General features: G+C 36.2%; 1 long non-coding RNA gene across 1 annotated transcript in view; it reads right to left on the bottom strand.

Moving 5' to 3' along the window:
• Positions 1-12,481, bottom strand: part of LOC128995987 (uncharacterized) — a 151,446-nt gene that overhangs the window by 1,692 nt on the left and 137,273 nt on the right. The window contains exon 2 of the long non-coding RNA XR_008491001.1: positions 8,403-8,461. This is a non-coding gene — a long non-coding RNA (uncharacterized LOC128995987). The remainder of the gene's footprint in view (positions 1-8,402; positions 8,462-12,481) is intronic.

The following is a 12,481-nucleotide window of genomic DNA, read 5'->3' as shown; positions in this document are numbered from 1 at the left end:
CATATATTTACACAAAATTAAAATGAAATTTGAGAACATGACATGGGTTAGTCCTGAAACATCCAATTAGTGCTATCAATTTGCCTCGGGACGGATCTAATCAGAATTAAATTTGGTTTGTTAACATAAAATGATTTTAATCTGGAATGCTTATACAAGGTTAATGAGTTAATTTTATGCTAATCCTTTCACTCTCATATCCAACAAAGTTTATGAAAATTTGAAGTTAATTTAGGGCCTAACTTACCAAGTTGGAAATCCAAGAAACAAATGGTGTAACAATAATATTAAGAACTGAACGAGAAATGATAACATCAACATACAAAATCGCGTAATTACACTAGAACTTAGTAGGATTTTAGTTAAAATAAAAATCAAAGAAAGCTTTACTTTACTTTTTGTTTGGTTCTGTTCTAAAGTTTCAGAATTGAGGTTTTTGGGATTCATGTTGTTTGTTTACATATGTAACAGCGACGGCAGACGACAGAGACCGCCACCGCCACCTCGACCTCAGTTATCTTAAAGTTGTTCTTCTTTTTCAGTGGCCAGTTTTTTCGTTTGCAAAAAGGGATTTGTCAGGCTGTGGCTGTAGACGGGGAGACGCACGGCCACCTTTAACTACAGGCCGCGGCCTAGTAGAATTGGCAACGTCGCAAGTGGTGTTGTTTAGTGACAGACGTCCCATAAGATAACATGGCAGACAGGTGACATCATCTCATTAATTCCCACTTTATTTATTTAAATTTAAATTTATGAACATAAATTTATTAAAATATTGAAAATAAAACATACAGAATTTAAAACCGAAACAATATGAATTTAAATCTATATCAGTACATTTTAAGCGGAGTCAATATTGTCATAGTCCAGTAACCAATCTTTCGTAAATACACAAATACCATTAGCTGATTCCAAACAAGACTTACAACAACACTTGCGTCGTTGCCACTTCGAAGGCCGCGGCCTGCAGTTAAACGCGGCCGTGAGAGAAGGTTAGACCATGACAGACGGAGGCGCTTGTGTGGCCGGTATCGAGACTGTCGCTCCAAAGTTCAATCAATACTAAACTAGATCTAAAGAAAAAAGTGAAGAAACTAGATTATTTTCGTTTCTAAGTTGATTAAAATTAAGTTGTTAAGACCTTTTACCCTCCAATTATTTAGAATATTGCAGGTATATTTCTCATCCTAGCGTAAAAGATGAGATCTTTTGTTGCGTTTGTTTCAAGTTTGTTACGTTCGAGTGCGCTGATGTTGACAAAGTCCTTTTTCTTTTACTTCAAGGAGATTTTTTTAGTGAACCCTTCACTGCTTCATTTCAACATAAAAAATAATAATACCCATCACATTTGACCGAGCCTGTGAATGATTTATCTATGCATGTACCAGAGAGCATCATACTAACCATCACCAGTAGACTTCTCATCCCATTGTAAATTTTGAAGCTAGTTTTTTCGTGTCTAGTTCATGTCCGGTGGCATTGATCGCTAGTGTTGACGAAATTTTTTTTATCATTTTAGGGTTGATTTCATAATTTGTGCTTTACTGTTTAGTTTAACTAGGGCACAACTTATGTTTTCTATTTTATCGTTTTATTTGGTTAAATGAGGTTTTAAATTATTGAAATAACAAGATAAAACAAATTGTAAACAAAACACGACCTCTGCCCCGGTCAGAACTACCAATCAATCAATCAATCAATCAATTCAATTCAATTCAACTATTGGCTTCAGCTGATCCATTAAGGAGTATGCTACCTACTCATATCATATTATTTTTCAAACAAAGCAACACGGTTACGGGTTAAACACTAGAAGTATGAAAACACAGATAAAAAATGATTCCATGTTTTTAGCCAACCCGACATTGTGAACTAGTTTAATTAACTCAGTCATAAATCATTATAGTTTTTACTACCTTCATGCGCTTTATGTGTTTTACTCAATCACGCTGGTTTAAATTAGTTTTTTCAACTTTAATGAGTAAAGGAGCTTTTAAATTGTATAACAAATTGTAGTACATGTTAGAGTATGAAACGACTTAAAATGTTGTTTATATTTGCGATGTTAGAGTAAAACGACTTAAAATGTTGTTTATATTTGCGATGAAAACAATCTAAAAAGAATGGTTTTATTAATATTAATATTAATAGCACAAGACCGATGTTCATGGGTGAGAGAGGTGCTCTCACTTATTTTAATGTTTGACAGATGATTTTAACACATATTCATGTTTGATGATGTATGATTTAAAATGTATTATTGATAATGTTATAAGATTTAATTTCGATTATTATATGACTTTGTTAAAAGTTAATACTTATTTTATTATCAAGATACAAATAAACAATTTAATTTAATTCTACCTATTTAAAAACATGTGTACCAACTACAAGTTTTTTTATAAAATAATTAAATAAAGCCAATCTACATGAAAACAAAATTCCTGTGAAAACATTTTTACGTATTCCGAGTGAAAATATTTGCGAGACTTGGCCTGAATACGTAATCAAGAAACAACATTTAAATTCCACAGCATTTCTAAATACAGGTAATTGTGAAGCAAATATACAAAAAAAACTTTACAAAAATAGGTAACTCATTTAATCATAAAATAAATGAAGAAAATGATTTTTCTTCTTCTTTTAGCACCTCTGCTTGTTTTTGTATCACTGAATATGAATAAACTCTAAACTCTCTTGCAGTTGCACTGTCGCACATTATTAATCCTTAACATTTTCATGTTTGTGTGTTGGAAGTGCAATAGCACATGACGATGTTCATGGGTGAGAGAGGTTCTAAAACTTATGTTCATGTATGTGTTTATGTTCTAAAACGTATCTTCATGTATGACGGAGTGTTTTATTTTAACACATGGTTATGTTCATGTGAGATAGAGGTGATCTAGCATATACGATTATATTCATGTGTGAAAGAGTTCCTTTAACACATTACGTTCACGCACAAGTTCAACACCTGCCCATGTCAATTTGTGATAGATTCAACTTAAACGTACATTCATGTCCATTAGCACACACATTTTCACGTCTTCGATTCCCCAAAATAGTTAGACTTCTTAGTCACTTGGTCCCACATATATCTGATGCCCAGCACTGTAGTTTTCATGGTGTCAACGTCATCATCGTCCCACTCATAGGCCTCCTTGAAGGCTGTCGCGTTCGCATCCAAATGTATCATTTGAGGTCCCTCTTTACCGACTTTGTTCAGCATCACTTTCACGTTGTCAGTTTCCCTCCATCTTCTGTCTATCCTGTCATTTATGTTGTCCAGGTACTCGTAATAGCGCTGCAGGTTCTTCATCAGCTTGCTCTCCTGGTCCGGGTCCTTTCTAGGACTTTTGAGTGTCTCACAGATGTCTCTATCGACAGCTTTGATGTCAGTGTTGAAGAAGATTGGCCAGTTTTCTCGGGTGTAGGCCTCAATGTAGACTGCTTCGAGGAGTAGGAGTGTGGGTATTATTAGTTTCATTGTTATGTTTGGGAGTTTTGTTACATGTTTGTGTGGACTGGAAAGACTCTTTGGAATTTCACGAGATAAGCGGACGATTGCTACTTGGGGTTAATTGATGCTGATTAGATCTTATGATGATAGCGAAATCACGGTAGTAAACAAGACTATAAATAAGACTATGAAGCCTACAAAGAAGTTTATGTATGAATTGACTTACAATAATTTTAGTTTTAAATACCTAACACAATACCTTGCAAATTATTTATCCTTAAGTAAGTAGTTAACATAATTGTTTCGTAGTTATTTAAAGAAACCCCCCGTACTTTTATAAATGATAATAATTAGTGTAAAGAATATTCAACTTATATTCTCTTCCACCTCAAGAAACACTTAGGCCTATATTTTAGCAATGCTGCGAATTGTTGCCAGGATTCTATAAGAGAAGCTGCAAACGATTATTTTCTTTCCAATAAATGGAACTGATATTGTTTTTTTTGGGATTTCAAATTCAGCAAGAGAACCCCCCCCAAATGTATGTAAATGTTAAGACTGTTAAGTTTAATTGGTTAGTTATTTAAGTGCTTAAATTCATACGTTTGATTTGAATTGTGTCCACGTTTGAACAGTAATCACCCTGAGTTAGACGGGTGCACCATAGACTATTCAGTATAGGATTTATGTCCGATATTGAACAAGGGGTATCATTGGCTCTAGACTTCTACTGAATTAATTAGATGTGTCCCCCAACACTTTTTGACCTATATTCGCTTGTAGTAGCCAATATCTGTACTATAAGTATGGTGGACATTCTTATGGTAATAATTCAGAAGTGTATGGTTCTTTAAAAAAACACTGAATCAACTTCGATATAGTAAAGATGAATCATTGTTAACTTTCAGAAGTTATGTAGTGTTGAGATGAATAGGGGGGGGGGCATTAAACAATATTACAACAATTACTTTCTAATCTTCACCAAACATCTGATAGTGAATGCTATACAAGCAGCCCCCTTATAATGTACATACTGTTACTTATACTCGGAGTTTGTAGTGGTTATCAAAAGGTCTCATTCTACAAAAACATCACACTCGAAGATCTGGACATCAGACTGATCAACATGATGGAGAACCCACAAAAGGACAAAGGTGACGACCTAATGGACGGGTCTTTTTGGTACTACGCACAGCTTGAAGACATGGAAATCGCTTTCAAAAACAACAAGACAGATGCGCTGGAGGTTATTAGGAGGTATGTGGAGAAAGGGAGACCGAAGTTCGCAACGACGGCGTTGAATAAGAGTTTAATTAAACAGCAGTTTCTGTGGGACAAAGGAGACTTTTTGGAGTTCGGTGTGAATGTTCAGGGTACAAACTGGCTTTTTGACAAGTTTGAACAGTTTCTCAATGGGACTCCTTGGTGGTAGAGTATTAGAAGGTGGAAGTAACAGGGATTATACTATTGTGAATATGATATTTATTTATAAAAATAGATTTAAACGTGTATATTTGTGATAATGGTGAGAAAGAACATATTGAACAGTTCAAAGCTAAAATGTCAATGCTAAAACATTTTGGAAAACAAGTGTTGAATCTGTAAAGAAATGTTTACGTTGTTTTAGTATCAATGAATAATATGTTTTCAAATCTATTTTGGATTTGTGTTGTAGGTGGCTAAGGTAATAAAACAGTCTTCAACCACTTGTCAATGTTGAGATTTACACTGTGGAGTGGACATTTTGAAGGAGGTAAATTATTAGCGAATTTCCCTATATGTGGAATAAGCTATTACCGTAGGTCTCATGGTAAGACCTGGACCCGGGACCGATTTAGTTTTTCGTTTTGAGGTCCCCAGAGGCCAAAAACACCATCCGTTCAAATTCATATATATACTAGCTGTAACCCGCGGGCTTTGCCCCGTTTAACTTCTTAATTTTCAAGATTATCTCGTTCGCATGGCTCAATCACGTCCTGGTTGAAGTTTGTTCGCTACGCTCACTCACCTTTAGGTTGGAGCTCGTTCCCTACGCTCACTCACCTTTAGGTTGGAGCTCGTTCGCCGCGCTCACTTGCCTCCTAGTTAGCTCGTTCGCTACACTAACTCGCCTCCAAATAATTTAGTATATTGAAGCATTGTTGCATGCCTAACGGTTACGGAAAAATCGCAAAATAATGTAAATTTAAAATTCCCATGTTATTCTTATGGAGAATAAATACAGTCTTGTACCTTGCTTGTGGATGGACATATATTAATGAAATTTTGAAATTTTGTTTACTTCATACTGAGCTATTAATATTTCAATAAAAGCCCCCTATTTTCTTCCCTGTAGCAGCAAACCTCATTAATGATGTTTAAATAGGAAATAAATCTGACAATTTTAAGGGAACAATTTAGTGGAATTCCAGCTGTGTATATGGAAATTCGCTTAGTCTGCAGGTTTGCTGCGGCGGGGGTATATATAATTATTACCGTACATTGACCATCTATATACCGCTATACCAGCCGTCATCAAGCCCGATTGAGAGGTTGAAAGTAAACTCAGATTTGGCCTGATGATAAATGACGTAACTGGTCAAAATCCAAGCCAATGCATCTAAAAAGAAACGTTTTGAATATTTCTACTAATCAAGGGTCAAAACACCTTCCAGCCAGAGTGGAATGTCAAATCAAGTTTTCCAAATCACTGTAGAAAAAATCTGCTCCCACCGTTTATAAATTTGTAATTTCAATAATTTTGTTTCTATCAATCAGCACACGATGGTTCTCATGGGTTTATAACAGTCAAACATATTTTTCTAACCCCACTTCCTTCAATTCAGCCCCACACCCTCCTCTCCTTTAATCCCCATCCAACAGCACACATAGACTATTCTGATCCTCCTCTAATACTCTACACACTTTCCACTGACGTACTATTGTCGAAGAACGACTCCCACAGTTCCTGAGTGGCTTCCAAAGTAGCACAAAAGTGTGTCAAGTCAGAAGAGACCCAGTTGTATCTTGCCCTAAGCAGGTGTTCGTCCCATTTAACCTTCACCCATTGCGGCCCTTCAGGTCCGATCTCGTCCAACACTTGCTGTCCTTTCGGATGTCCTTCGTCAAGCAAGTTCTTGGCGTCATCAAGGATATCGTAGTACATGAACGAGTTCCTCATCAAATCCCTCCCTTGTCCTTTCACAGGATTGAGGATGTTCTCTATGATGATGGAGTCTAATTCTTTCATGGTTATGTTTGGTCGGACATAGTCTTCAGGTAAGATGGGTGTTGGCACTGGGAAACACTGAGATAAGAGAAATCTTATGAGAAGTAGATACGGTACGCCTAATCTCATCTTGAATTGATAGGGTTGAAATGTATCTTAATTGTTCTAATTTTTAATCTGATGAAGTTATATCTGCTTGGAATCGTGTAAAGGTTTAAAGATATAACATTTTTCTTTCAGCTATATCTTCAACATAATTTTGCATAAACTTAACTTAAAATTTAAACGTAAGCAAAGAAAGTAATAAATACTTTATTCCCTAAAAAACTTCAACTGCCTACCTATATCTGTCGAAATGGAGCGTGCCAAGTAACAGAGGGATAGCTACTGTATTTCCTAGTTAATTTCCTGAAGAGGTGGATTCTGTATCTATTTTTTTTTTCGGGCTAACCTTAACATTACACACAAATTTGACTGAAGGTTTACACAAAGGTAGGTTTTACACATACTCGAAGAAGATATAGGCCCATTTTGATTAATGTCCGTAAGGTCAACTTTTTCTGGTACTCTAAACATCCATATTTTTAGATAGAGATTTTGGAGGCAAATATTATTTGTTTTCCACGTAAAAAATCCAAAATAAATTTTATCTACTAATTTGTATAGGTAAATTTTCTTTAATTTTCAAATAAATGTCTTAATCTTTTTCTTCCACACAGCTAAACGAAGATAAGTTTAGTCTACTCTATGTAGTGCATTTCAGGTTTCTTATCCAATTATTGAGTGTGTATCTGTTTTATAAAGTAAACTCAACGAATAAATAATTCCTTCTGCGTCCCCACTCAGTTTCAAATCGTGGACAAAGCAACAAATAATATAAATGTACTAAAATACCTCAATTTTGGGTCCCAAACTGTACAAATGAAACAAACTCAATCAATTGCCTTAAAGTGAATGTCATGGCCGTAATAACAAATTTAAATGAGAGCATACTGTAATGGTGACGACATTTAGAAGGCCTGTATAAATGTTTTATCAGGTAGGCTGCAGGTTTAACATTATATTGCTGCGGTGATCCAATTTGCTAGAACCGATAATCTCCTTTGACACCTTCTAAGGTTAATGACCTTCTACCTTACTTTAGTTTCGTCTTACCTCAATTCTTATGACTATTAGGTGTTTATTTATTTTCGAAATATAGAATTCAATTTCAATGCTAGAGGTACAAGTCAAAACCCATATGTTGTTTCTTACATACACTTAAAAATCATTAAATATCTACAGTGTCTGGAGTCTATTGCTTGTGTTAATAATATCAAATGGAACCAAAACATTTTCGGCCCTAAACAGTAATATTTTTTTTTAACAGAGGAGTATATTGTGACCCCATGCTACTTAGATCCTTCAGCCTTTTAAAACACTCTTTGACCCAATCTATTAGCCTTTATTAGGCGTCTTGGTAAATTAAACAGCTGTTGGACCCGGTTTACTCATTTAATTGCCTTTCTTTGTAATTCAATTTATTTTCTTATTTGGAGTATATATTAGGAACTCCACCAACAACTTAGAGAAGGCTATAGTTGTACCGAGGTAAAATAAATATTCAGCTTAATTGGATTTATTCTAAATTAAAGTATACTACCTAATTGGCAATCATGGTAGGGGTTTGCATTTTAATTAAAAATCTGAAATCAAACAAAATTTATTTTCTACAATATGCAGTTTTATATTTACCTGATCTACAGGGATGAGTTCGACTTTATCCTCAAGTCCTTTCGATGTGTGTGACACTCCTGAAAAATAAACTTACAGTTAGTAACATTCCACATAGCCATTCTACAATACAAAAGTAGAGAAACATCTTTTTTATTGGAATAAAACAGAACCAATTGGACGAACAGAGCCATGATGGTTCATGAAGTTTCACTGCAACATTTTGAAGCGTTTCAAAAATAATATTTCCAGTTCGTTGTTTGAATTTGTACTAAAAATATTTAAAGTTATATAGATGCAAATACAAACATTATCGTAAGAAATTAAGCATTTATAATGTGGATTTTAGTTTTAAAGGGGGAAGGTATTTCCTATATCAAATGATTGATGTAGTTCAAAACACCATTTATTTTTATTACTTCCATCTTGTCAAACGACCAAGACAGGTTAGATAGTAAGATATGTATGATTGATCGTTAATGCAGAATGTGTCACACTAGCTGTCCAGGGTGATTAATCACGTATGTTAAGGTCAGTAAGCTATCTAAGCTAGTAAGCTCTAGCTATATACTAGTAGTACGCTTATTCTGCGCGTAACTGGATGAGTGAACATGCGCAGTACCGGTAATGAAAGAGTCCACCCACACCTAGCCTACTTACCGGTGTCACTGGTGAACACAATGTTATTTGTATGGGCAAATCAACCAAATCTTAGTCAAAAACAATCCTAACTTCTCATCCATTAATTAACCAAAGTCATTGGTAATATACGTAATGGATTTCCATCAGTTATCGATAGGAGGTAAATCCATCGTTCCTGTACAACATGTCTTTTGATTAAATGAAGCCTATTTCCATATTTGTTATGAGGCCTATCATAAAAAAACTAAGCCAAACTGAACTAATCTAACTTAAACCTAATTGCCAAAGCACGACGTAAGGAATCTCCTAAAAAATATCGTATGGCTTACAATGATGATTTAAAACTATATCGTAATTATATCATCTAAAAATGATTATAACTCCAATATATGTTTATCTAACTAATGAAGGGTTCCCACACTCCGGACTGCTTGCCTCAACTACTTCCACCACCACTTCCTACGTCGTAAACATGTTTCCCTCCCTTCCTATGGCATTTTAGTATTGCAGGTACATTAACCTAACTGTCACAAAGGGTCCCCACACTCCGGACTGCTGGCCTCAACTACTTCCATCACCACTTCCTACGTCGTAAACATGTTTCCCTCCCTTCCTATGGCATTTTAGTATTGCAGGTACAACCTAACTGTCACAAAGGGTCCCCACACTCCGGACTGCTCGCCTTGACTACTTCCTTCACCACTTCCTACGTCGTGGACCTGTTTCCCTCCCTTCCCATAGCATTTTTAGAATTGCAGATACATTAATCTAACTATTACAACGGGTTCCCACACTCCGGACTGCTCGCCTTAACTACTTCCTTCACCACTTCCTACGTCGTGTACCTGTTTCCCTCCCTTCCTTTAGAATTTTATTATTGAAGATCGATTAATCTAACTGTCACAAAGGGTTCCCACACTCCGGACTGCTCGCCTTAACTACTTCCTTCACCACTTCCTACGTCGTGGACCTGTTTCTCTCCCTTCCCATAGCATTTTTAGAATTGCAGATACATTAATCTAACTGTCACAAAGGGTTCCCACACTCCGGACTGCTCGCCTAGACTACTTCCTTCACCACTTCCTACGTCGTGGACCTGTTTCCCTCCCGTCCTTTAGAATTTTATTATTGCAGATCCATTAATATAACTTTCACAAAGGGTTCCCACACTCTGGACTGCTCGCTTTAACTACTTCCTTCACCACTTCCTACGTCGTGGACCTGTTTCCCTCCCTTCCTTTAGCATTTTATTATTGCAGATACATTAATTTAACTGTTACAACGGGTTCCCACACTCCGGACTGCTCGCCTTGACTACTTCCTTCACCACTTCCTACGTCGTGGACCTGTTTCCCTCCCTTCCTTTAGAATTTTATTATTGCAGATCCATTAATCTAACTGTCACAAAGGGTTCCCACACTCTGGACTGCTCGCCCTAACTACTTCCTTCACCACTTCCTACGTCGTGGACCTGTTTCCCCCCCTTCCTTTAGCATTTTATTATTGCAGATCCATTAATCTAACTGTCACAAAGGGTTCCCACACTCCGGACTGCTCGCCTTGACTACTTCCTTCACCACTTCCTACGTCGTGGACCTATTTCCCTCCCGTCCTTTAGCATTTTATTATTGCAGATCCATTAATCAAACTGTCACAAAGGGTTCCCACACTCCCGACTGCTCGCCTTGACTACTTCATTCACCACTTCCTATGTCGTGGACCTGTTTCCCTCCCTTCCTTTAGAATTTTATTTTTGCAGATCCATTAATCTAACTGTCATAAAGGGTTCCCACACTCCGGACTGTTCGCCTTAACTACTTCCTTCACCACTTCCTACGTCGTGGACCTGTTTCCCTCCCTTCCTTTAGAATTTTTTATTACAGATCCATTAATCTAACTGTCACAACGGGTTCCCACACTCCGGACTGCTCGCCTTGACTACTTCCTTCGCCACTTCCTACGTCGTGGACCTGTTTCTCTCCCTTCCCATAGCATTTTTAGGATTGCAGATACATTATCTAACTATTAAAACGGGTTCCCACACTCCGGACTGCTCGCCTTGACTACTTCCTTCACCACTTCCTACGTCGTGGACCTGTTTCCCTCCCTTCCTTTATCATTTTATTATTGCAGATCCATTAATTTAACTGTCACAAAGGCTTTCCACACTCCGAAGCGTTCGCCTTGACTACTTCCTTCACTACTACTTCCTACATCGTAGACCTGTTTCCCTCTCTTTCCATAGCATTTAAGTATTATAGTGATATATTAATTTAACAGTCACAAAGTGTTTCCACACTCCGCACTGCTCACCTTTCCGCTTCCTTTACCACTCTCTACGTCGTGGACCGGTTTCCCCCCCCCCTTCGCATAGCATTTTAGTATTACTAACATCTTGAATATTTAACATTCATGTATTACTAACATTGAATATTTAATATTCAATGCCAACATTAAATTGAATAATGTAAAAAGCTGCTTTGTTCTTAATATATACATATATATTTTTAGTTTAAAGGTGAATTTTAATACTGAACATAAACGGTATATAACTGCCGATTAATATTGTAAAGTTCAATTTATCATTCAAAAAGTTGTGAAATTTAATTAACTTAAACAACATTATTCTGAAACCTGTGAAATTATAATGATATATATTCATAGACGTCAAACTGTTTACTCCATGAATGAAAGAGCTTAGAGTAAATGTCGTTCTCTCTGTCTTAAGTAGACAACAAAATTGTTGGTCGCAAAACGTAAACAAATAAAAAGAAGAAAAAGGTAGCTCCTAATGTTATTCTTATGGGACAAATTTAAAAATGTTTTTTAAGGGTTTTATAATTACTACTGAGCGGAATCGTCTAGAATTTTAATGAGGTCTTCCCACTGGTGTCATAATTATCTGTGCAAAATTTGAAAGCTATAAGTGCGACGGTTCTTGAGTTTTTGGTGCGAACACACGGACTCACAGACAACTTTTCTCCGACTCCGCTATACACGATACATAGATTCGTTCACTTCGTTCACTCATCTATTAATAGGCAAGCATGTTTCTTTAACACTTTTTTTCTCAGCTCTTGTGCATTGCAGGGAAAATCACGTGTTAGAAATATAGTTTACTGTAGATGTGCAGAATACCATTATAAATTAAAATAGGCAAAAAATAAGCACACAAAATAATTTTAAATTAATATTAAATTAACATGGGCCTTATGGGTCGCCATGCTGGTGACGAAATATAAACAACAAAATCCAAACAAATCGAAGAAATCCCATTCACAAGATTTATTTACAGCGGAAGTCTGTACATTGCACATTGCATTTTGGTCGAGTTTTCGACCACTGGACGACCTCTAGTGTATTACTAGAAGAAATAAGAATATTTAACTTCTGAAAGCATCACATCGTTCATCTTTTTATTTAAATATACACTTACTTAAGACTATTTAACTTCAGTG

Source organism: Macrosteles quadrilineatus, unplaced genomic scaffold (assembly GCF_028750875.1).
Source record: "Macrosteles quadrilineatus isolate MER2022 unplaced genomic scaffold, UCM_ALF_1.0 Scaffold_5__1_contigs__length_97177068, whole genome shotgun sequence".
NCBI classification, from domain to species: domain Eukaryota; kingdom Metazoa; phylum Arthropoda; class Insecta; order Hemiptera; family Cicadellidae; genus Macrosteles; species Macrosteles quadrilineatus.
Note: the sequence above shows the minus strand (reverse complement) of the source record. Positions and strands in the feature narration are given on the sequence as shown.